Consider the following 14,794-nt stretch of genomic DNA (forward strand, 5'->3'; position numbering starts at 1 on the left):
TTCGTGAAAATTACAAAAATTTGTCATCCAGCCGCCGCCAGCCGACCTTTTTGGTCGGCGGCTAGGCCCAGTCGCCGCCTGAACTTTTTTAACGGCTAAGCCATACTTAGCCGTCGCCGCCACTTATTTTTTGGACGGCTAGACGCCGGCGTTTATTTTTCGGTTCTCCACTCTGATGAAGAAGACAATTTTCTACACTTCCGCTCCTCAGCTTTTTGACGGGTTTCAAGATCACTGGCTGAGATCAGCATGGAGTTTCTTGTTTGGAACAAATCGGTCACTCTACGACAAAATTTTCAATTTATCATCTATCTTTATCTTCAGGTACTCGTTCCTTTAGGATGAGTGGAATTGTTATCCATTCTTCAGAAATAAGTGGTTTAAGCATTTCTTACAATGATTACGTGTATCTGGAGTCGGTTATGGCTGATTTCCACATATTTTTGAGGTAACTTTCCTCACACGGAAATCAGCAAAATCAGCTTTAACCGACTCCAGATATTACTGCTGCAAACAAAATGTCGTAACAGATACTTGTTGTGACGCGGGCATGGCACGTTTGGTATTGTTGTTAAGCTTAGACTGTAGGCTGATCCAATGAATGTGTAAAACAGGTATGGTCTATTGTCCGCCCGGAGGACATAAAAATTTGATTTGCGTACTTAAACGCACTCATTTTCATATTATTTTGACATAAAATGTGAGTGCGTTTAAGACGAATTCGCCGATCGACCATACCTGTTCTAGACTTTCATTGGGCTGATCAGGCATTATTGTTTTGTTCCACACAGGGTCAGCCTGTGTATTACAGAGGAGTTGAAGTTTCACGAGGATGGTGAAAAAAAAACTTCTTCAAATATTGTACAATTGAGACAAATTTTGTAAAATCCATTCTCGGCGTTTATAAGAGCATGGAATCCTCTACCACTATCACCATTCAAAGAGTTTCAAACTTTCTTCGTCTTCGACATATCAAAATTCAACATTCAACACCACATACGTGGTAAGGCTGTCGAGGGAAGCCATTTAAACACGAATTAGCTTAGAATTAGTCCATCTATCCGTTGCGATAACAATCTGTATTCAAACTGACTCGTTGATCCCGCATGGCCATGTGTGCCGGTTCTCCGACACGGCTGGATGGATCTGGCGAACTGAATGTGGTTACTTATGGTACTCGTGTCCCTTAATAAGAACATGAAGAACAATTAGAGGAAACTGTCGCGACACTATTTAAATATTGTTCAGCTCCACCGTGTGTAACTGGTAATTTTGGCTAATCTACCATAGCTTCCACAGCTGCAGCGCCGCGTACAAAAAATACAGCTGTCACAGCTATTATAGATTACTTGGAGCCAAAATTACAGGCTACAGGTGAGATTTTGAACTTTTTTTTTCCTCAGTGTGTAGGTCAATTTCGCGGCATCCAAATTTTGTTCGAAAAAATTTCCCAGATAACGAGATTTACAGGATGCCGCATTATGTCCATGCCTGGACAAACTTAGCTGGCTACAACAATGCTCACACGACCCGGAAAATACCTTGTCAATTCTCACGTAAATAACAACTCCAAACCTTACATGCGTCTAAACAAAATCAAAGTCCCTCTTACTCTCATTCTTCTCTCTATATTTCCCCATGTCACATTCTTTAAATCTCCCATGACCACCCTAATTCTTGTAAAGATATACCACTCTCGTGTTGTGCACTGTTCCTATGCTACCTCAACGTATTCGCACAATAGTTGTGCACTTTTTCGAATTGATTTATTCGTCCTCGTATAATGCCGTGGATATAAATTGCGATAAATTTATTGCTCTGTCCGTTGAGGATACCATTCCGTTTGTTCTCCTTCCAATATCCTCGTTTCACTTTATTATTTCCTCTAAAAATTGTTTTATGAACTTTTTAACAACTTTTCCGGGGTATTTGTGGTGGGCTGATGGAGCGAAAAAAAAAACGAAACGAAAATCATTTGGAAATGTAAATGTTCTTGTAATTGGGACCGCACGACGGACAATTATTGGCCAATAAAATAATTTACCACTTTCGAATTGGGCATGAACTTTATGGATCGTAATTCATTACGAAAAATATGGTGAATCGCCGAGGGATAGACTATCTCGGATAGTTTTGGTGAGATTTTGCTCATGTTTGCCTTTCTCTAACTTTGGTGTATCGAGTCAGCTTAGTGTCACACTTTCATGTCTGTATCCGTAGAATTCACATGTTATACTAATGTGAGTAGAATCGACGTCAAATAACCATCAAGGAATATCAATGAAATTCACTCGAAAACAGACTTCACAATCGGAGAGAGTGGTCTCAGGAAAATTGATTTTAAAGAAAATATTTTGTTTACTTTTTGAGTCTTTAAGTCTACGAAGGTATCCCATTTTCATTTTTAGTCACCCCACTACCTCATAACGATTATGTCGGTTATGTCATCCTAGCCGTTTATAAAAGGTTAATTTAACTGCACAATAAGTGGTGTTCAAGCACGTCACGACGTACAATCCTCCGGGCTGGAACATGGAAATAATGTTTTCTTCCCGATAATCGAGTCAAAATTTCCTGGTAGTTATTTGTTCAGCTTGCATTTCAACAAATCGCCCGATAAAATGCAATTTCCAACTTTTTTCCCGAGTTAAACACATCGTTTTTAACAACAAAGGCTTTGTAAGTTTCAGCGGAGGGGTGAAAACGACTATTTTCTCGCCTGCGTTGTGAAAAAACTTAAAACTGACTTCCTGGCAGGCATGAGCGCCGCCGAAAATAAGCCGCCGATCAAGCCGACGCCGGCCATTTTTGAGCAAGCCGCGCCGCAGCCGAGCCAGTGCCAAAAACACGGCTGAAGCCGGCTTGAAACGGCTGGAAAATGAAATAAAGATTTCGAAAGGTGAATGGGTGAAATAATTTTGAAAACCGAGATTCCTGTTGATCCTAAGCAGCTCAAGTACTTTTTGAATTTTTTTTTCAAAATTAAGAAAATTTTGAAAATTTTCTTGAATTTTCATGAATTTTCCAGAATGGTATATTACGTCCTCGCTTCTAAGTTTGTTGTTTTGGCAAGTATGACCTTTGCGGAACGAGCCGAAGGCGCACAATCAGTTAATTCACAAATTTGAGAAAACTTTATCGATCTTTGCGAATTTTCTCGATTTTTTTTCTTTTCAATTTTTACTTGATTTTCGTGAGCTTTCGATTTCTTCTCGAAAACCATTTTCTTAATGAGTTAAATGAGTGTACTGGAGCATGATTTTCCATTTAGTTCAAGTTTTGAGGCAATAAAACTTGACGCGTTAGTGAACCTTAGACTTAGAGACTTGCTTGTAACAAGACCAGTTCCACTTGCACTTTGAACAACCTAATCGACCTACATTTTCGCTTTCCGTACAATTTCATTTTCATGCTTACTAGTTCATTTTCCATGAATTTATCTAAACGTTTTTATTTTGAAAAAAAGTTAAAAGGAACCTCCAGCCGAGCCGTTTTAAGCCGGCTCAAGCCGACTTTTTCGCCGCCGCCGAGGTTTCTCTGTCGGCGCTCATGCCTGCTTCCTGGCTCATACACATTTGTTCAGCGAAGGCTCAATTTTCCGGTCTCCAGTTTTTTACGAAAATATTTCCAGGAAACTAAGTTACCTTGCTAATGGTAAACACAGCATTATTTCCATGCCAGTCCGGGCATGATTAAATTTTTTTAAATGTCTGCAGTATGCCTCGTCTATGCCAAATCGAAATTTCTAAATGTCCTTTAACCAAGCAAGTTATCATAATTTGAACAAACAAGTTGAGAAACTATTCTAACTGCAGAACTTCACGAATAAGCAAAATATTTTACAAATTGCCCAATGCGAAAGCAGACCGTAACAAAGCAATTTGCCTCCTGCGAAAATGATGACTGTTTTTAGTTCATTTTCTTATTTTCCTGTGTGGAAATCAACTGTTGCGTGGGACAGGTAGCAAACCAGAATACTTTGAATGCTGCTGCGTCCTCCATTACTCCGGAAAAAAAACTTTTTGATACTAAGCAAACTAACTCGTGTAATTCGCTTTGCCAACTATTTTTCGACAAGAGTCTTTGTATATCCAAGCTTAAGGCGACGCTCTACACTTGTCGAAAAGACAGTTGCCGTAGCCTTTTGTGAGTTTGATTATATCACAAAATTGTTACCTCATGTGATGAGCAGCATCCAATCTAATCTGCTTAATTATTCCACTGTTCTTCAAGGGTTCAGTAAGAAACTAGTGACCTTTACGGATTATTCCTCTTCTCCATTTCCATCTCCTTCGGTACGAACCGGTAAAGTTCATAATTTTATGAGACCTAAAAGCATACACCAACCACACATAGTGAGAGATATATCCACTAACAACATACGCGGACGCAATGGCTTTTTCATCCGACATAAATTCAAAACTTGTGTTAGAACATAAAATCGTTCTCCCCCCCCCCTTTTTACTTCGCAAAAATAATATGAATCGAGCACTCAGAACCTCGTAGTTATGACAGTAAATGGCAATGTAAGTGGAAATGAAGAGCGGTGTTTTACAAATGTAACCAGCCGTACGAGTTCTAGGTGATTGAGAGGCTTTTTTTTACTTCAATTTCGTTTTCGTTTTATTTTTGATAAAACCATTAAACAGTGAGCAGTGAGCGATGGTTCAACCATTGGTAGGACTCGCTATGTTTAAGACATTTTTTCGGTTCGGTTTACGGTCGAAACGACATCACTGGTCTGTCTTTTTGAATTTTTCATTTGGAACCGATCATCTTTTAATGATTGGCACAGCCACATCACACACATTCGCTTAAAACAACGAAAACATCAGCCAACCACATTGGTTGGTCACCAACACAACAAACTCTGCTAATCGTCTTACATAAATAAATAAATCGATAAAATCACAGGCATAATCATCCCGTTCCATCAAAATTTAAAATTCTGTTTAGGCAGAGCAGATCATTGTGTGGAATATGTGTTAGTGTGGAGCGACAACACTGTTGGCAGCATTCGGGCTCCGAAACGTTTTTAAATTTCGTTTATGAAATGTAAGTTATCACAACAAACATGTTAAATTTGTGCTATCGGTTACAATCGTTATAGTAAAACATATTGTGTAACGTGAGCTCGACAAAACAATGTGTCAGCACATTGGCAGTACAGTTTTGACCTACGCTTTCTTACGCTAATTTAGTCGAAAACATTTCCGTATGAAAACCAATTACATTGAGACTCCTCGGGTCGGAGATTTGCTTGTATTCCGGAAGTGAGGACTCGAAAAGCGTAGTAAGTGTGAGAAGTGAGAGTAAACCGCAAAATGTCTCGCACTTATTGCATAGACAACGAATGGGGTTTGTTACCCGAAAATGTCATTGTACAGTTCATATCACCGGTTCAATTTGGACCACCGGCTTAACGTGACTTTGAACCACGCCTTGAATACTCTTTGAGGATAGTTAGGTGCTTAACTGATATGTCGCCTAAATGTAGGCGGTTCTTAATTGACATGTCGCCTTAATGTAGGCTAGACACACAAATTCATCGTACTTGGGCAGAAAGATGCTAATATGACGACTGGGTCGTTTCGACGGATAGAGGGAATATGTCGAATGACAGTTGGGTTTTTGAGAGAGAATTCAATACATTTTCTCTCAACCAATTTCAAAATCATTCGACATATTCCCTCTATCCGTCGAAACGACCCAGTCGTCATATAAGCATCTCTCTGTATTTGGATTACGCCATACGTCATTCAGTGTGTACATTGTTGCAGCTATCAAACACACTGCAACTCGCCAAATTATGAACCATGAGTGAGCTTTAGGGCGTTACCAATGCGATCAAATTTTGTAGAAGACACGTAACATTAGGGGCCATTCAAATAGTGCGCACGCACCTTAAGGGGGGAGGGGGGGTCTGAAATTGGAACTTTTTATATGGAAAATCGCGTGCGAAACGGGGGGGAGGGGGTCGAAAAATGACCGCACACTGCGTGCGAATTTTATGAATGGCCCTTATCTGACACGGGATCCGATCCCGTATCACTGTGATGCAAGGCTAGTACGTATAACCACTGAGCCATCCTGTCTGTTAGCAGTAATATCAGCTAATTGTGCATTTTCAGAAATTCCAAAAAAGTCATTTCCGAAAATGTAGAGTTATAAGGGGTCAAGGAGCCACACCGGATGCAGCATGCAAAAATAGAGTGAAACATGAGCTCAGCTAGCGACGCAGAGTCGTCGATCATAAAATATCTGCACAAAACCATTATATCGTGCAATTGTCTGACTATTAGTAGAACGGTTCGTACAGGGATGTATGTTACATGAAGGCTTTTAAGACAGAACAGAGACAATTTTTGTGTTTGATTTCATCAAGTCAGTGACACACATACCTTATCTGCAACATGATGTAGCCTTTGAAAGCACTCAAAGGCAACAATGCTCCCAACTTTACTACAATTTCATCAAAGACGTTTGATAGCGAAGAATTGATTCATCTATAAACTGTGAGATCAATTAATTATATAGAGTACGTACACATGTCGACAATGCACCAGGATATCAGAGACTAATCTAATTGACGACCGAAACTATTTTCAGAAGTAGTTGTCGTTTGTGCTTCACGTATAATATTCTGTTATCTACCCCAAGGAGAAGTGGATTACTGTGTAATAAAGCCGTTTAATAAGCGCTTACAATATGCAAACGCTATATTAATATAGGTCAGAAAATCAATGCTGGGAGACGTTTTCTTTTCTGTCTCTTTTGGATTTCATTCGAACGGAAACTATTGATGGAATACCGCGGGATTTCTAAGTGATACAACATCGACTATTGGTTGTTTGTCGATTGTGGATTCCTTAAAAGATTTTCATTAAAATCGGGAAATGCAAATTAGTGCCTTCTAGCCGTTAATGCATTTTGTATGAATGTTGGAGGAATTTTAGAAAATCTCTAAAGTGAAACATTAAATTAAAATGAAATCGACTTCCGACATAAAATCGGGGACGTCGGTTAAATTTAGACAAGATTTGTGTCATCTGTTTTTCAGCTGGTCCACTCATACAAACGAAAATGTTTAGACGCGTTAAATCGTTACACATACACGAATGGTAGTGGTATAAAGACGCATAAGAAATTTTGTTCGTATGAGTGAAGCAGCTGAAGCAAATTAACGTCTAAATTTCACTGACGTCCACTGACTGACGACAACCGAATTCCTAAAATTTTGACAAAGTACTTCGGCGGAATGAAACTCAGTCATTAGCTGACGAGGATACAACAAATCATTCGAAAGTATGAATGCCAGGAAATTCAATTCAATTCTTCAATTCTTTATTCATTTAAAGTCGGCTTAATACAAGTGGACTATTAGTATTAATTGTACAATAGAAAAGTTAAGTTTACGTTAACAAAATAAAAATTTTGAGTCAAAATTAGAAAAAATAAGAAACAAACAAGAAACAGATTATCGCAGAAAGCTCGTCGATAGAGGTAGAAATAGTTGATGTTAGGCTGGCACGATCATAGTTGAACGAATGAACCAAAAGTTGAGTCAGGTAGACGAAGCAGAGCGGTACGAAACTGAGCGTGTGGCAGAGTCGGATCGATCGAAGATGATGTGGCGTTGAACATTTTACAGGCGTTGTTGAATGGTGAATTAGTGACGCGACCATTCCGACAGCCTTTGATGTAAATAATTCCGTTGTTTTTGAGTGCTCTCGTTGTGAACGTTATTTGAGAACGAAGGCTCGGCGAGTTGATTTTCCCGGTAAGCAGCGAATGAATAAACAAAACACATGCATTCACCCTTCGACGGATCAAAGTTTGCAGACCGAACTTCGTACATCTTTCGATGTAAGGGCTCAAGACGTAGTTGTTGTCAGCGCGGTCGCGGTAGTCACCATTAAGATGCATAACAAACTGCTTCTGCGTACTCTCAATTGTGGTTCGGTGACTTGCACAGACTGGTGACCAAACAGTGGCTGCAAATTCGAGGTTGGATCGTACCAAGGCTTTGTATAGAATTTTCATGGCATCCTCGTCAAAATATCGACATTGACGTAGAACAAAATTCAGCACAGATCTGCTTTTGTTTTTCACGTATTCGTAGTGAGAGTTAAAAGAAAACTTTGAGTCGCACAGAACACCCAAGTCAAGATTACTGCTTGTCCGTTCAATTAGTTGGTTATCTAAGTTGTAGTCGTAGATTATGGGATTCCTTTTGAGCGTATATGTGATGACTTTCGACTTGGCTCTATTAATTTCCATTCCATTGTCACAACACCATTTGAAGAATATATCAATTGCTGCTTGAAGATTTATCGCATCCTCCTCAGATTTTATTATTGAAGTCATTTTCTTGTCGTCAGCAAAGTTCAGATTGTGGATACCGGGTAGTTGAACGTCAGAGTCGTTGAAAAACATCAGGAACACAATGACTCCTAGAATGGATCCTTGGCCCACACCGGAAAGAACTGTGAAAACGTCCGACTTTTCAGATCCCACAACGACATATTGCAGTCTTGAGACCAGGTACGACAAAAACCACAACAAAGCGGCGTTCGAAAGAGGAAATTTGGCCATTTTACGAATAAATTTCGACTTATCAACTTTGTCGAAGGCTTATAGACATAAAATTAAAACTTAACATCTATGCAGCCAGCAGAGATTCGTTGCAGAATCATAATGTTGGATAGTTTGTTATTCCTACAGATATGGGTGGGTGCCGAACACAAACACATTTTCTTACAAAAATTTCTCCGGTTACACGAGCCGTTTTGGGTCGTGTGGGATGTCATTAGAAAGGTAATTGCATGTACTTCCGGGGCAAATATGATCTTATTGGGTTTAAAATTCATCCACACAGAGATATGTGCAGTTGAAGTTTTCAACCGAAAAAAGACTGAAAACTTACACTTTTCTTATATATATTTCTCGAGATACACGAAACGTACATGGTCGTGTGGGGTGTCATTAGAAAGGTAATTACATGCACTTCAGGGCAAATAGGGACTTATTGGGATTTGGAAGCATGTACGACGAATTATGAGAAGTTGAAATGTTTAAGTGCTTATATTGAATCGTAGATGCTGCCAATCTTCCGTAAGCTCTACTTCAGTCTTTTCAGTTTTCAGTCTTTTTTTGGTTGAAAACTTCAACTGTGCATATCTCAGAGTGGATGAATTTTTAACCCAATAAGATATTTGCCCCGGAAGGACATGCAATTACCTTTCTAATGACACCCCACACGGCCCTGTACGGCTCGTGTAACTGGAGATTTTTTTTTGATCACCTCACACTAGCCACACAAGCTTCGAAGAATATCTTTGAAAGTTGTTTTGGCTTCTGGGGTCGAATACCTTACTGGGCACATATAAAAAATTCCAATAGAAAATGCGTCCGATTTCGGTCTTCTGTTTTTCAAAAGAATCTCTCCATTTTCTGAAAAGCTTGTTACAGTTGTTACAGATACAGAGGTGAATTAATTCTCTGAGTGACATCGAGTGCAAAGTGCTTTACTAGGCACTAGATGTCTAACAATACAAAGTTTTATGCAACAGAGGCATCTAAAGTTCGCTATTTTCGAACACTATGATGATGAGTCAGATTCTACATTTTAGTGAAAAAGTTTCTCTAATTTCGCTAAGTTTCACCAAATTCTTTTCATCGTTTTATTTTTATTAAAATTAAGGGAAAAAGACTGCGCACAATGACGCAGCCAGTAATAAACGATCTTTTCGTCAACAACAATAACTGAAAATCCACTTTATTTCGTCCTACCTTTCCTAGAATGCATGACGAATTTTTCTTTGAATGGGTTGTGATTTTCGCCATTTTAAGAAGAAGAAGAATGACGTTTCAGGTCTATGACGCTCAGTAAACACACAATTTGTGAAACTATTTATGTTTCAGGCATGTAGTATATGTTGAATAAATTGGTTTATTGAGTCTATATCACAATTTCAATAGATCATTGAAGTGAAAAATCAAAAAGAAAATGTTGACATTGGCGCTGGCGATCAGTTTCGACGGTCAAACCATGAACTTTTATCACAACCCATTGCAATTGAAATCGTCCGTAATCTGTGGAGAGCGGTTCTGATTTTAATTTTGTCAAATTTTGGTAGATTTATTGAATTGTAGATAAATCCATCATGATCTTAGAAAACTTGGTAAAATGTCAACCATTTATGAAAACAGCCTTAGTGAACTTCTCAAACTTTGGTGAAATTTGGCGAAATTTAGCGAAACTCATGTAAACAGTTTTATTAGGTTTCACTAAATTTCACCAAAGTTTGTCTGAGATAGGCTCTGTGCATAAATGAGTTGCATAACTGTGTAATACGCATTGTGTGTCTGAAGAAACATTTATCACCGAATTGCATACAACCTTTTCTTAATGAACGCAACGAGAGTTTCACTTTTCGTCATCGACTAGTGAAAATTAATGATTTTTTAGGCACTAGATGTGTTTATAACTCGCGTCATGGCAGGTGTGAAATAAAAAAGGCAGGAGCGGTTCATTTTTGAAACGTCAAAGAAGTGACCTAATGCACACTGTTTGAAAATGAACACAAATGAACAAACACCCTGGCATTATGTAAATTGAATTACTTTTATTGGCAAAACATTGGGCTACTAGATAATTCAGGTCCTTAGTCAAAATCAATCGCATGGATAACAGTTAACAAACAGTTACAGGGCAAGCGGCAAGAAAAGTTTTCATTTTAATTGATCTATGTGCTTAGGCCTCGTCTCCTTCTTTTTAAACTAGCTGTTTTACTGTGGCGTCTGTTTGGGCCCATTGTTCTCTTTAGTGATTTTTTAGGAATGAACTGAATGCAGACAATTTTGAAAATAAACGAACAAGAAAATGAAGTTAGATTAACTCCTGAATTCGTGTCCATCTACATACTCCACAAAAATGGACAATCGTTTGTTGAGAACCTTCCACGGTTGCAGTTTGACAACACGATTCAAAGAACTCAACTTCAACACTCCACAATTGGATTGAAAGGATATCGCATCCGCTTGATCCTCCTTAACGAAAATCACAAAACAAATTTGCATTAGAAGTGAATGTAGCGTCTAAAGTGGAAATTCTCCTGATTAGTGAACACAAAATGGTAAAATGCTACAGATTCGATATTTCATGTGAGTAAAGCGCCATTCGATGTTATTACCAGAAAATGGTTAGTCAGCGAGCGGTATGAATGGTCAATGTATGGAATCCAAATTGTTAACATAGCATCCTCTTGAAATGAAAGTGGTCGGAGTGGGCCGAGCTTATAAAACGATCAGAATAAATACAACAGTGAAACGGGCTGGATGCCCTAAATATTTGTGTTTATTTTCAAAGTTATTCGTAGTCGCATCGAAGAAGAATCAAAAGCATCTAAAATTTTCGACATGGCGACCGAGACAGGACGGTGCGGTTGCGGATTTGGAAAAGTTTGGATAAATCGGAAGAGAATTTTGGTCATACCTGAGACGGCTAATGCATTCCGAGACTATTGGCGACGAAAGAAAGTTCGAGTCAACGAAAAGAAATGTTTGCATTACCAAGGAACGACGTATGGGCCATTCACCGAATATATTTATTCATACTTTGGAAAACCGATTGTTAGACGGTTGGATCTATCTGGAAAACGTCAATGGTTAAACGGGATTCGATGAAATCTAGCGTTGGTAAGGAATCGTTTGGTGGAGTTAGCAACGAAAAGACGTCCGGAATTTGTAAAAGTTTAAATATGGCATTGACAAGTTCACACGGATTGGGAATTCCTCTGTAACGTCGTTGACGAGACGAATTGGTTTTTTGTATTGACATGGAATGACCCAAATGGGAATCCTCTGTAAAGTCATTGACATGGCGAATTGGTTCTTGTAACGACATGGAATGACCTGAAATTGTCTAAGATGGTCAATGGTCTTTAAACTCAGAAAGCGGGCATTGACAAGCTTGGTTCGTATACAGTCATTTATTGGTCCACATTTGAATCGGTTGGTCCGTCGAAAAAAGTTAGAAGCCGAGAATGATTAGGCAGGACAAGTTATCCTGGCATTCGTTGGCTGACGTGTATGGAGATCCGAAAATTGTCAATGGTATCTAATCCCAGAGTTCTGGCATTGACAATAGGGCGTATCGAATTTTGAGAATTTTAAGGGTCGCAATAGCCTGTGTGCGGAAAACGTAGATCATTGAAAACTAATTCCAGGCATATGGTTGATGGATCCGAAGGTGCCCGGGAAGAAGTCCCTACGGACGACTTTAACTTTCAAATGGTCATAACTCGGAAAGTTGAGAGTATTTTTGAAAACAATGTTCTAGCAGGATGTAGAGCGTTAAAAACTCTACAAAACTGCCAAAGAAACCGATGGTCCAGAAGGTGTGTCTGTCGAGGTTTTCTAACATCGAAAGTTCGACATTTTGGTTTTTGACTTTTATTTCCTGAGAGACAAATTATTAACTTTAGCTTTTGGCATGAGGTTGTAGAGGAGGTCGAGTACTACCAGTACACTAGGCATTGTCCCGGTCGGCGATCCATCCGAAACCACTTTTTCAACATTTTTGAATGGACTTTTTAAGTGTACCCACGTCGCCCACGAAGCCATTGCAGACAATGTAACCGGTGTTGCTGAGTCGAGGTAACCTTGGCCAGTAAGTGCACATAATATTCCATAACAGTAGCTGAACTGTTCGATGTTATGACCATTTGAAAGTTAAAATCGTCCGGGGGGACTTCTTCCCGGGCACCTTCGGATCCATCAACTATATGCCTGGAATTAGTTTTCAATGATCTACGTTTTCCGCACACAGGCTATCGCGGCCGTTAAAATTCTAAAAATTCGATACGCCCTAATTGACAAGTTTAGTTGACTCTTGTATCCTTCCCAACATGTAAATACGCGTGGCATATGATAAGATTCACAGAATCAATGCAAAGGGCCGAAGCAATAATCAAAATCTCATCAATTTTCACATTTTGATCAAAAACATATTGTAGAAACCGAAAAAGGATCCCATCACAATGTCCCCATCATAACAAGGTATGAACCTGTCCTGTGGTATGTATATTATACTGCTGTAAAGTGATAAGACGGGCGTTTGCATTTCTATCGCTTACCTTAAAATGATTTCACATAAACACCGATTTGTTGTATAGTGCACAATACGACAAAATGTTTTGACAATAAATTGCGATCCAAAATAATGTTCATGTTCGCTCTACGGATGGTATTACAGCACCACATTCACTTTGTTTGTATATAAATATTTTATAAAAATCCACACGCGGGTTTCTGTTCATCAAATGCCGTTCGATGACACTATTCGTAAAATTTAAAAACAAAAGTTAAAATCGGAAAGAAATTCCCATTCATGTGGGACACAAACATATAGACACTAATACATTTAACGGGGCACACACTCTATGCATCATACGTTGTATATTATCAGTGTGGCGCTTTTTTTTATTCTTCTTCTTCTGTATGGTGGAACTATATTTTATCTTGAACGCAAACTCCTCTAATAATTATTTAAAAAGGTCTCCTCTACAGTACGCTTTTTCCGTACATAGACTTTGATATACACACATTTAACAAATTATTGCCACTAAGGAAACAAAAAAAGAAGAAGAAGAGAGAGAGAAAAACACAAATTTTGAATTGGGGCTCATAATAAAGTGTTGTACGGTATAATACAATATTCCCCAATTGTTGCGAGCCAAATAATAAAAAAAAAAACGAAAACGGAGAACAAAAAAATCTATTCCGAAATTCCGGTATTTTAAATTGTTATTGCACCAAAAATATCGCTACACAGTATTGTTCGATTAGGGTGTTCCAACTCATTCACAAGTATTATTATAGAGAAAGAAAGAAAAAAACATCAAATTGAAAATGTTGTGTTTCACTGAAACTTTAAACGTAGAACACCACGAAACTGGTTAATATGAACAAAAAATTTTCTCTCTCACTGTGTGTGGTGACTTCAAAAAAGACACTTCGCTACGAATATTTTTATACACAAAAAAATTGTCCCATCATTCGTTTATATAAGATGCAAATTAACGCAATGCAAATGCCACCACTTTATTGAAACACTTGATTCGATGATAACCGTTACCATTTAGTGCATAAAAACGTAAAATTTCGAGTTTTTTTTTAGAAAATGGATGCGATAAATACGCACTTTAGCGAACGAAAAGTGGCACATTCGATATACCGAACGCGGTGAGACGCTACTCCCAACATATGGCGACGTATACTGATTTAAACGAAATCCAAATGGACGCGATTATGTATTTGTTCAGTTGAAATTTGTGTTGCCAGCGGTGCGATAATTTACCGTATTCCAGTTTTCGGTTGAAGTGAATTTGTCGGATGTTTTTCGATTCGTTTTTCTTTGTGTTGGGTTGTTTCGGATCGGTTTGGAGTTTTTTTCTGTCATAAAAATGAAACTCTTAAAGTTGGATAGATGGAGAGGAGCAAAAATGTAGACGGCAAGTAATGCTTGATTTCCACTTACCAAAAACGTACTTCGTGGGAGAGACAAAATTGAATTTTTTTCAATTTTTGCTTTGTTTACGTGACTCTTAACCCTTTAAGGCAAATAGATCAATGTCGTTTGAGATGTCAAGTAAGCTGTCATTTTCACAAAGCTAACAACAATGTCAAAAAATTGAAATGAAATTTTCATTTTTTGAGGTTAGCTGATTATTTGAGAATATTTAAAAGAAGAAATCGCCATTTGACACAAGGTTCTGAAAGAACAGATTAA

General features: G+C 38.5%; 1 protein-coding gene across 20 annotated transcripts in view; it reads right to left on the bottom strand.

The window, feature by feature from the left end:
- LOC119083644 overlaps positions 1-14,288 on the bottom strand; it is a 34,826-nt gene extending 20,538 nt beyond the window's left edge. For 7 of the 20 annotated variants that reach the window (XM_037193400.1, XM_037193398.1, XM_037193395.1 and 4 more), the window contains exons 1-2: positions 13,992-14,288; positions 13,140-13,341 (exon numbers count right to left, since the gene is read on the bottom strand). The gene's annotated coding sequence lies outside the window, so the exon portion shown is untranslated. Of the gene's footprint in view, positions 1-13,139 lie in introns of all 20 variants that reach the window. The other 13 variants (XM_037193393.1, XM_037193411.1, XM_037193403.1 and 10 more) reach the window with 6 other exon arrangements.
- Between the last annotated feature and the right edge of the window lie 506 nt (positions 14,289-14,794).

This window comes from Bradysia coprophila, unplaced genomic scaffold (genome assembly GCF_014529535.1).
Source record: "Bradysia coprophila strain Holo2 unplaced genomic scaffold, BU_Bcop_v1 contig_70, whole genome shotgun sequence".
Taxonomy (NCBI): domain Eukaryota; kingdom Metazoa; phylum Arthropoda; class Insecta; order Diptera; family Sciaridae; genus Bradysia; species Bradysia coprophila.